Here is a 12,083-nt window from a genome sequence, read left to right as displayed (position 1 = left end):
TAGTGGACTATGTACTTGGCCTTCGCTCTAGAATGGCAGAGTACATGGAAAAGGCAACCAAAAACCTTGAGGCCAGCCAACAGCTCCAGAAGTTTTGGTATGACCAAAAGGCTGCACTGGTTGAGTTCCAACCAGGACAGAAAGTCTGGGTTCTGGAGCCTGTGGCTCCCAGGGCACTCCAGGACAAATGGAGTGGCCCTTACCCAGTGCTAGAAAGGAAGAGTCAGGTCACCTACCTGGTGGACCTGGGCACAAGCAGGAGCCCCAAGAGGGTGATCCATGTGAACCGCCTTAAGCTCTTCCATGACAGGGCTGATGTGAATCTGTTGATGGTAACAGATGAGGATCAGGAGGCAGAGAGTGAACCTCTCCCTGATCTTCTGTCATCAGACCCAAAAGATGGCACAGTAGATGGAGTGATCTACTCAGACACCCTCTCTGGCCAACAGCAAGCTGATTGTAGGAGAGTCCTACAACAGTTTCCTGAACTCTTCTCCTTAACCCCTGGTCAGACACACCTGTGTACCCATGATGTGGACACAGGAGACAGCATGCCTGTCAAAAACAAAATCTTTAGACAGTCTGACCATGTTAAGGAAAGCATCAAGGTGGAAGTCCACAAGATGCTGGAATTGGGAGTAATTGAGCGCTCTGACAGCCCCTGGGCTAGCCCAGTGGTCTTAGTCCCCAAACCTCACACCAAAGATGGAAAGAAAGAGATGAGGTTTTGTGTGGACTACAGAGGACTCAATTCTGTCACCAAGACAGATGCTCATCCAATTCCTAGGGCTGATGAGCTCATAGACAAATTAGGTGCTGCCAAATTCCTAAGTACCTTTGACTTGACAGCAGGGTACTGGCAAATAAAAATGGCACCTGGAGCAAAAGAGAAAACAGCATTCTCCACACCTGATGGGCATTATCAGTTTTCTGTTATGCCCTTTGGTTTAAAGAATGCCCCTGCCACCTTCCAAAGGTTGGTGAATCAAGTCCTTGCTGGCTTGGAGTCCTTTAGCACAGCTTATCTTGATGATATTGCTGTCTTTAGCTCCACCTGGCAGGATCACCTGGTCCACCTGAAGAAGGTTTTGAAGGCTCTGCAATCTGCAGGCCTCTCTATCAAGGCATCCAAATGCCAGATAGGGCAGGGAACTGTGGTTTACTTGGGCCACCTTGTAGGTGGAGGCCAAGTTCAGCCACTCCAACCCAAGATCCAGACTATTCTGGACTGGGTAGCTCCAAAAACCCAGACTCAAGTCAGGGCATTCCTTGGCTTGACTGGGTATTACAGGAGGTTTGTGAAGGGATATGGATCCAATGTGACAGCCCTCACTGAACTCACCTCCAAGAAAATGCCCAAGAAAGTGAACTGGACTGTGGAATGCCAACAGGCCTTTGACACCCTGAAACAAGCAATGTGCTCAGCACCAGTTCTAAAAGCTCCAGATTATTCTAAGCAGTTCATTGTGCAGACTGATGCCTCTGAACATGGGATAGGGGCAGTTTTGTCCCAAACAAATGATGATGGCCTTGACCAGCCTGTTGCTTTCATTAGCAGGAGGTTACTCCCCAGGGAGCAGCGTTGGAGTGCCATTGAGAGGGAGGCCTTTGCTGTGGTTTGGTCCCTGAAGAAGCTGAGACCATACCTCTTTGGGACTCACTTCCTAGTTCAAACTGACCACAGACCTCTCAAATGGCTGATGCAAATGAAAGGTGAAAATCCTAAACTGTTGAGGTGGTCCATCTCCCTACAGGGAATGGACTTTATAGTGGAACACCGACCTGGGACTGCCCATGCCAATGCAGATGGCCTTTCCAGGTTCTTCCACTTAGAAAATGAAGACTCTCTTGGGAAAGGTTAGTCTCATCCTCTTTCGTTTGGGGGGGGGGCTGTGTAAGGAAATGCCTCCTTGGCATGGTTGCCCCCTGACTTTTTGCCTTTGCTGATGCTATGTTTACAATTGAAAGTGTGCTGAGGCCTGCTAACCAGGCCCCAGCACCAGTGTTCTTTCCCTAACCTGTACTTTTGTATCCACAATTGGCAGACCCTGGCATCCAGATAAGTCCCTTGTAACTGGTACTTCTAGTACCAAGGGCCCTGATGCCAAGGAAGGTCTCTAAGGGCTGCAGCATGTCTTATGCCACCCTGGAGACCTCTCACTCAGCACAGACACACTGCTTGCCAGCTTGTGTGTGCTAGTGAGGACAAAACGAGTAAGTCGACATGGCACTCCCCTCAGGGTGCCATGCCAACCTCTCACTGCCTATGCAGTATAGATAAGACACCCCTCTAGCAGGCCTTACAGCCCTAAGGCAGGGTGCACTATACCATAGGTGAGGGTACCAGTGCATGAGCATGGTACCCCTACAGTGTCTAAACAAAACCTTAGACATTGTAAGTGCAGGGTAGCCCTAAGAGTATATGGTCTGGGAGTCTGTCAAACACGAACTCCACAGCACCATAATGGCTACACTGAAAACTGGGAAGTTTGGTATCAAACTTCTCAGCACAATAAATGCACACTGATGCCAGTGTACATTTTATTGTAAAATACACCCCAGAGGGCACCTTAGAGGTGCCCCCTGAAACTTAACCGACTGTATGTGTAGGCTGACTAGTTCCAGCAGCCTGCCACACTAGAGACATGTTGCTGGCCCCATGGGGAGAGTGCCTTTGTCACTCTGAGGCCAGTAACAAAGCCTGCACTGGGTGGAGATGCTAACACCTCCCCCAGGCAGGAGCTGTAACACCTGGCGGTGAGCCTCAAAGGCTCACCCCTTTGTCACAGCCCAGCAGGGCACTCCAGCTTAGTGGAGTTGCCCGCCCCCTCCGGCCACGGCCCCCACTTTTGGCGGCAAGGCTGGAGGGAACAAAGAAAGCAACAAGGAGGAGTCACTGGCCAGTCAGGACAGCCCCTAAGGTGTCCTGAGCTGAGGTGACTCTGACTTTTAGAAATCCTCCATCTTGCAGATGGAGGATTCCCCCAATAGGGTTAGGATTGTGACCCCCTCCCCTTGGGAGGAGGCACAAAGAGGGTGTACTCACCCTCAGGGCTAGTAGCCATTGGCTACTAACCCCCCAGACCTAAACACGCCCTTAAATTTAGTATTTAAGGGCTACCCTGAACCCTAGAAAATTAGATTCCTGCAACTACAAGAAGAAGGACTGCCTAGCTGAAAACCCCTGCAGAGGAAGACCAGAAGACGACAACTGCCTTGGCTCCAGAAACTCACCGGCCTGTCTCCTGCCTTCCAAAGATCCTGCTCCAGCGACGCCTTCCAAAGGGACCAGCGACCTCGACATCCTCTGAGGACTGCCCCTGCTTCGAAAAGACAAGAAACTCCCGAGGACAGCGGACCTGCTCCAAGAAAAGCTGCAACTTTGTTTCCAGCAGCTTTAAAGAACCCTGCAAGCTCCCCGCAAGAAGCGTGAGACTTGCAACACTGCACCCGGCGACCCCGACTCGGCTGGTGGAGATCTAACACCTCAGGAGGGACCCCAGGACTACTCTAAGACTGTGAGTACCAAAACCTGTCCCCCCTGAGCCCCCCACAGCGCCGCCTGCAGAGGGAATCCCGAGGCTTCCCCTGACCGCGACTCTTTGAATCCTAAGTCCCGACGCCTGGGAGAGACCCTGCACCCGCAGCCCCCAGGACCTGAAGGACCGAACTTTCACTGGAGAAGTGACCCCCAGGAGTCCCTCTCCCTTGCCCAAGTGGAGGTTTCCCCGAGGAACCCCCCCCTTGCCTGCCTGCAGCGCTGAAGAGATCCCGAGATCTCTCATAGACTAACCTTGCGAACCCGACGCTTGTCTCTACACTGCACCCGGCCGCCCCCGCGCCGCTGAGGGTGAAATTTCTGTGTGGGCTTGTGTCCCCCCCGGTGCCCTACAAAACCCCCCTGGTCTGCCCTCCGAAGACGCGGGTACTTACCTGCAAGCAGACCGGAACCGGGGCACCCCCTTCTCTCCATTCTAGCCTATGCGTTTTGGGCACCACTTTGAACTCTGCACCTGACCGGCCCTGAGCTGCTGGTGTGGTGACTTTGGGGTTGCTCTGAACCCCCAACGGTGGGCTACCTTGGACCAAGAACTGAACCCTGTAAGTGTCTTACTTACCTGGTAAAACTAACAAAAACTTACCTTCCCCAGGAACTGTGAAAATTGCACTAAGTGTCCACTTTTAAAGTAGCTATTTGTCAATAACTTGAAAAGTATACATGCAATTGAAATGATTCAAAGTTCCTAATGTACTTACCTGCAATACCTTTCAAACAAGATATTACATGTTAAATTTGAACCTGTGGTTCTTAAAATAAACTAAGAAAAGATATTTTTCTATAACAAAACCTATTGGCTGGATTTGTCTCTGAGTGTGTGTACCTCATTTATTGTCTATGTGTATGTACAACAAATGCTTAACACTACTCCTTGGATAAGCCTACTGCTTGACCACACTACCACAAAATAGAGCATTAGTATTATCTATTTTTACCACTATTTTACCTCTAAGGGGAACCCTTGGACTCTGTGCATGCTATTCCTTACTTTGAAATAGCACATACAGAGCCAACTTCCTACACCCTTTCATTGAGGTTCACAGGGACAGGGCTGTTCTCAGAACTAATCCTAAATTCCTCCCCAAGGTAGTATGCTCTTTCCAGCTCAGACTACAGAATTCCCAGTTGTCTTTCCACAGCTTGACTCTCTGGCAGAGAGAGCTTTTCTTACTTTAGGAGTTAAACAGGCTGTCATGATCTACCTTCATAGGACGACGTCCTTCCACAAGTCTGACCAGCTCTTTGCAGCCTTTGCCGAACCCCACAAGGGCCCTCCCACCTCAAAGGTGTAGCTAAGTGGATAGCCAAGTGCATCCAGATCTGTTATCACAAAGACAAAAGAACGCCATCTCTTCTCCCACAGGGCACATCGGTCCGCAGAAAAGGCATAACCGTGGCCTTTTCGGACAATATCCCGCTAGCTGACATATGCAAAGCGGCCAACTGGTTAATCCCACATGTTTTTGGGGGGGTAGCCTAGTCCAACAACAGGCTACGGTTCAGACTGTATTGCAGACATCTGCACTGTCCACCAGCTAACTAGTGCTTACACAGGGTACTGCTGTACCGTCTATGCGGACGTGCGTCTACAGCCACACATGCTGTAAACAGAAGATGTCACTTACCCTGTAGGCATCGGTTTGTAGCGCATAGTACTGTAGATTCACATGCACCAAGTCTGCTGCAGATCTGTCCTCTTACCACCTATTTCTAATACTCTCGGCATGCATGGCGGCCGGGTTATGCTCCCTTGCCTCTCCATACATGTACTAACTCGCTCTGTGGAAAACAATCTAACATGGAGTCAATGCCCATGCGCATTGCCTAGGGTTGAAGTCAGAGAATTCAGTCACACAAATGACTTCTTTAGAGAAAAACACGTTGCAATCATCCGATCCCACACTAGGGCAGGAGTACGCAGAGCATGTGGAGCTGCAACATTACATGCTAAGAACAGATGCTTACAAGTAAGATTTTCCTTTCTCCTAAACTGAAGAAGATATTGTTTTTTACAACAGAGGTGTTTGGGGAGGGAATGCCAGAGTGCTGGGGCCGCTCTTGACAATGATTGCAGCGCCACCAGATCGCAGGAATTCCTGATTTCCAGCTGAGGTGATTTAACTCTTTCGGTTTTCTTTTCAGCCAAGATTTAGGATGATTCGAGCTATGATGGATGTCTCGGATCAATCGCCCTAAAAGTGATGCCTGCCAGTTTGACATTAGTATGAGCATAGGTCAGGGGTGAGTGGGAATCTTTCAGAAGGGGACGTGAACAAACATGTTCCTGCTAGAGCAGTCTAGCTGCTACAGGGGGACCATTACACTTTTGTGAGCTCAATCGAGGCTGCATTTCCACAGTCCATGTGACACACCGCGAGCAACTGTACTAGTAAGAAAACATCTTGAGGTTCAAGAAAGGTTTTGAAAGACCATTTAGAGCCGGATGTGTTGCCCACCTACCAGTGCTGCACAAGCACATGTAGAGATTCCCACTGTCTCAGCGGAATTGCTTTGGCAAAAGTGCTCCTCCTGGCAAAGCATGACCACTTTCGTCAAAACTGCACATGGGGGCCGTTGATCATTTGCCCTGTGTTGGCCCACCATGACCAAACAGCGCCTACACACAGTAACAAGGTACGTCCAAAGATCCGCAATGAATAGGGCTGCGGGCCTTCTTATGTACCTTTTTTATGGGGCTTTGTGGGGGATTGCCTGTTGGGTTGTAGGTTTCCGATGGCAGAGCTAGTTGAGGACCTCCTGTTGGAAACCTAGCGGTTCCCCACCTCTAAATGTGGCAGAGGAACTGTGGGCTTGGCGGTTAAGGAGCACTGTTAACTTACAGATAAGCTTCCCCCATGCCCCACCCTAAATGAGTCCCTTAGTCTTTTTACAGATTTACTCATTTCTTAAAGTATGATCACTGTGGACACTCAGAGAGGATGAGCAAACTAAGAGCCCGTAGATTTTACTTCAGGAGAGAGCATTTGTGTAACAGCACTTACCACAAGTTCAGAGAGCCATACTATGCGGATGTTTGAATTTACTCTTTTATCCAGATAAGACAACTATGTTCTAGGTTGATACTGAGGGCATGATTTACATTTCGGTGGACTGGTTACTTCATCACAACGGTGACAGATATCCCTTCCGCCGAAATATAAATCACACAGGAAATAATGGGATTTATAGTTCAGCGGACACCAACAGATTACAACTGCCGACACGTGTTTCGCCCCCTACGGTAGTTCCACCTGGGGCTTTTCCAAGGCTGAAAACAATTCAAAATAAGTACAATTGAATTGTTTTCAGCCTTTAAAAAGCCCCAGGTGGAACTACCGTAGTGGGCGAAACACGCGTCGGCTGTTGTAATCTGTTCTACACTCTTTGAATTCATTGGATTTACTTTACCACATTTTGTCGTCATTTGGCTCAATTTCTGTCCTCTGCTCCAAATTGGATTTATGAAATAAAGACTATATTCACTCAATTGACGAACATGGGTTTTCATTCCTTTACTTGTGTTGGACTACTTTACAAAAGGGGCTATGGTCCATACCCCTTAAACCTTGAGTTCCCACTCAATTACTTCTCCTAATTGGGCATTCAACAGGAAGGGAATTTTTGGACCATTGATACTTTACAAGAGCAGTTAGATTTGTGTTAGGGCTGCTTAGCACTGACGACACGAGAAGTAATCGCTCTGTGTGGATGCACAGTAACCCATTGGTAGGGTAAGCACACCTAGTAACCAGTACTGGGCTCGGTCTCTTAGGACCTGTTGCTAAGCTGCACAGCTGGGCGACCACCTATCAGGAGGGAGTTGGGCCCAGAGGACAGTGTAAAAGCCGTTAGCGATGCCCACTGCTATTATGGTTATAAGACATTTGTGTAAGTGCTCCTCTTTGAGCACACGATGAACTAGTCATACCAAACAGTCATCACAATATGCACACAAGAAATACTGTTCACCCTAGGGGTTTATATCTGAAAGAGCAACTGTAAGGGTTGTGAGTGAGGCATTATACCCTGCGTAGCACAGCACTACAGCGTACCTTGTAGGTAATCATATCATGTGATCTAATGTATGTTGTAAGGCTTAATATAACTCCCCTGTGGGTGAAAACCACACACAATACATTGTATGTGGTTCAGTATTGTCAGGTATGGCTTTGACAGCAAACTTGTCCTAAAAGACCAGTTGTTTCTAACATACATATTGTGGTCCTTGGGGATAATCCCCTAATAACCAATGACTTTCTGACCAGCCTCCTTCAGTCACGGAGTTGCGACGTTTGTCCGTCACACCGTGGCTCTGCCCAGAGGGGTATGCGTTTGACTGTTTATGTGTATCTGTCCACCTCCCAAAGAGTGCATGCATTGCAATGCCTCGCCTTCTATTGTCTTTCAAGGATAACGCATGCATACATAGGCGCGCCCATTGCACACTCGTGAATGACTCTTTACGTGCGGCAGCACATTCAGCCCAGGCTCTTTGGCTTTGCCAAGGATGATAAGGTGGCGCTGTTGGTGCTGCTCGCACACATTTTGGATTCCTAAGGTCCAAGAAGACTGTTCCTGGACTTGTGATCGGTTGGAAGGGCAGATAAGATTGTTTTGAAGTGCTTCAAGCATTCCAGGACACACAGGGCCCAACTGAGAGTTGCTTAATCCAGTGGTCACAAAAATACTGAATCTTGTTTTCCCCCTATCTCCACGTCGACCCAAAGTAGTGAGAGCCTCTAACACCATGGACCTGCCGAACAAAGAATCTGCACCCCAGCCAGGCTGAAGAGAATCAACAGTTTCTCTGCTCAGCTAAGACCCTCAAGAACCAAGAACACCCCCTGTAGGAAGTTGGCTCTGTATATATATATCTCAAAGTAAGAAATAGCATGCACAGAGTCCAAGGGTTCCCCTTAGAGGTAAGATAGTGGCAAAAAGAGATAATTCTAATGCTCTATTTTGTGGTAGTGTGGTCGAGCAGTAGGCTTATCAGAGGGTAATGTTAAGCATTTGTTGTACACACACAGGCAATAAATGAGGAACACACACTCAAAGACTTAACTCCAGGCAAATAGGTTTTTGTATCGAAAAATATATTTTCTTAGTTTATTTTTAGAACCCCAAGTTCAAGATTTGAAGTAAATGCATAAAATGCAAGGTACTCCACACAGGTAAGTTAGGAACCTTGAGTTAGAGCAATAACATACAGTTTTTGTTAAAATGGCAATAAGCTATTTTATAAGTAAGTGAAAAAATCAACAGTTCCTGGGGGAGGTAAGTAATGGTTAGATTGTGAAGTAAGACAGACACTTACAAGTCTCAGTTCCTGGGCATAGGCAGCCCACCGTTGGGGGTTCAAGGCAACCCCAAAGTTACCACACCAGCAGTTCAGGGCCGGTCAGGTGCAGAGATCAAAGAGGTGCCCAAAACACATAGGCGCCTATGGAGAACAGGGGTGCTCCAGTTCCAGTCTGCCAGCAGGTAAGTACCCGCATCCTCGGGGGGCAGACCAGGGGTTTTTTGTAGAGCACTGGGGGGGGGACACAAGGAGGCACACAAAACACTCCCCCAGCGGCACAGGGGCGGCCGAGTGCAGTGTGCAAAGCAGGCATCGGGTTTTTGGTAGAAAACAATGGAGGGACCCGGGGGTCACTCTAGCAGTGCAGACAGGCATAGGGGGACTTCTCGGGACAGCCACCACTTGGGCTAGGCAGAGGGTCGTCTGGGAGTCACTCCTGCACTGAAGTTCAGTCCCTTCTGGTCCTGGGGCCTGCGGGTGCAGCGCTTGGTCCAGGCATCCGGACCCTTGTTACGGGCAGTCGCGGTCAGGGGGAGCCTCTGGATTCTCTCTGCAGGTGTCGCTGTGGGGGCCCAGTGGGGTCGTCTCGGGCTACTCACGGGATCGCAGTCGCTGGGGAGTCCTCCCTGTGGTGGTGGTCCTCTGGATCTCGAGCCAGGGGCGTTGGGTGCAGAGTGTGAAGTCTCACGTTTCCGGTGGGAAGAGTGAGGTCTTTAAAGTTGTAGAAAAGTTGCAAGTTTGTTGCAGGTTGTTGAGCAGAGCCGCTGCTCACAGGAGTTTCTTGGTCCTGGGGGTCAGGGCAGTCCTCTGAGGCTTCAGAGGTCGCTGGTCCCCCTGTTGGATGCGTCGCTGGTTGCAGGTTTTCGAGTCTGGAGACAGGCCGGTAGGGCTGGGGCCAAAGCAGTTGTCGTCGCCCGTCGTCTCTGCAGGCTTGTAGGTCAGCAGTCGTCCTTTGTAGTTCAGGTTGCAGGAATCTGATTTCCTGGGTTCTGAGGTGCCCCTAAATACTACATTTAGGAGTGTGTTTAGGTTTGGGAGGGCAGTAGCCAAAGGCTACTGTCCTGGAGGGTGGCTACACCCTCTTTGTGCCTCCTCCCTGAGGGGAGGGGGGCACATCCCTAAACCTATTGGGGGAATCCTCCAAACTTAAGATGGAGGATTTCTAAAGGCAGGGGTCATCTCAGCTCAGGGCACCTTAGGGGCTGTCCTGACTGGTGGGTGACTCCTCCTTGTTTTTCTCATTATCTCCTCCAGCCTTGTCGCCAAAAGTGGGGGCAGTTGCCGGAGGGGCGGGCATCTCCACTAGCTGGGATGCCCTGGGGCCCTGTAACAAAGGGGGTGAGCCTTTGAGGCTCACTGCCAGGTGTTACAGTTCCTGCAGGGTGAGGTTTGAAGCACCTCCACCCAGTAAAGGCTTTGTTCCTGGCCACAGAGTGACAAAGGCACTCTCCGAAGGTGGCCAGCAACTCGTCTGGTTGTGGCAGGCTGGCAGAAACTGGTCAGCCCTAACTAGAAGTCGGATTGGTATTCAGGGGGCATCTCCAAGATGCCCTCTGGGTGCATTTTCCAATAAATTCCACATTGGCATCAGTGTGCATTTATTGTGCTGAGAAGTTTGATATCAAACTTCCCAGATTTCAATGTAGCCATTATGGAACTGTGAAGTTCGTGTTTGACAAACTCCCAGATAATATACTCTTATGGCTACCCTCCACTTACAATGTCTAAGGTTTTGCTTAGACACTGTAGGGGCATAATGCTCATGTACATAGGCCCTCACCTGTGGTATAGTGCACCCTGCCTTAGGGCTGTAAGGCCTGCTAGAGGGGTGACTTACCTATGCCACAGGCAGTGTGAGGTTGACATGGCACTCTGAGGGGAGTGCCATGTCGACTTAGTAATTTTCTTCCCACCAGCACACACAAGCTGTGAGGCAGTGTGCATGTGCTGAGTGAGGGGTCCCCAGGGTGGCATAAGACATGCTGCAGCCCTTGGAGACCTTCCCTGGCATCAGGGCCCTTGGTACCAGGGGTACCAGTTACAAGGGACTTACCTGAGTGCCAGGGCTGTGCCAATTGTGGAAGCAAAGGTAGAGTTTAGGGAAAGAACACTGGTGCTGGGGCCTGGTTAGCAGGGTCCCAGCACACTTTCAATCAAAACTTGGCATCAGCAAAGGCAAAATGTCAGGGGGTAACCATGCCAAGGAGGCATTTCCTTACACACCAGCACCTCTTTCTGGCCCCTCCCACCCCCCTTCCCCCAGGTTCAGCCGGACTGGTCACCAAGTCCCCACTTGCAGCCCTTTTCTTCCAGGTATTGCTCCCACTGACTTTACAACATAGTGTCCTAGGCTACCACTGCTGGGAGCACCTCCGCACCTGGACACACCAGGGGAGGAATCTGGAAACTGCTGTCGTTCTACAGACCTTGGCTCCTACTTATCTTAAGTCCAGAACGACAGTACTGTAAGTCAATTGCGGGTGACCCTGTGCAGTAGACGTTTTCTCCATAGGATAGAATTACCGCGATCGAGGCTCATGCCTCCCATTTGACAGCTTTATTTTTTAAGTGTTGAAATATTGCTAACTCAAAATGTACTTACCTGATTGTGTAGATTTGTGTGTCTAAATTAATATAAATATGTTATTTTTCTAAATTGGTCTCAAGTTTATTCCTGAGTGCGTGTCTCATTTATTAACTGAGTGTTCAACAATTGCTTAACACTACCCTCTGATAAGCCTAACTGCTCGCCCACACCACCACAAAAGACAGCATTTAGGATTATTAGTTGAACGCCTGTAAAACGATAAGGGTCACCTAGACTATCTACATAGCGTCTCCTTATATGCGGTACACAGCATAGGTAGCCATCTTCCTACATATGTGTACCGTAAACCAGAGGTATTATTGACACACAGTGCCCAAGTGTAAGCACACGGTCCACAGGAGGTATTACCCTCACAACGTAACTGGGTGTGAGCGTACTGTAAACCAGAGGTATTATTGACACACAGTGCCCAAGTGTAAGCACACGGTCCACAGGAGGTATTACCTTCACACAGTAGCTGGGTGTGAGCGCACTGTAAACCAGAGGTATTATTGACACACAGTGCCCAGTGTAAGCACACAGTCCACAGGAGGTATTACTGAAAAGGGCCACTGGAGGTATTCTTGACACTCAGATCCTTGGTGTAAGCGCACTATAAAGTGGAGCTAATACTG

The 12,083-nt window shown here is 49.3% G+C and overlaps 1 protein-coding gene across 1 annotated transcript in view; it reads right to left on the bottom strand.

Annotated features, from left to right (window-relative positions):
* The window catches only part of GPKOW (G-patch domain and KOW motifs), an 85,253-nt gene that overhangs the window by 34,001 nt on the left and 39,169 nt on the right, over window positions 1-12,083 (bottom strand). The gene's annotated exons all lie outside the window — the stretch shown is intronic.

Source organism: Pleurodeles waltl, chromosome 10 (genome assembly GCF_031143425.1).
Source record: "Pleurodeles waltl isolate 20211129_DDA chromosome 10, aPleWal1.hap1.20221129, whole genome shotgun sequence".
In the NCBI taxonomy this organism is placed as follows: domain Eukaryota; kingdom Metazoa; phylum Chordata; class Amphibia; order Caudata; family Salamandridae; genus Pleurodeles; species Pleurodeles waltl.
Note: the sequence above shows the minus strand (reverse complement) of the source record. Positions and strands in the feature narration are given on the sequence as shown.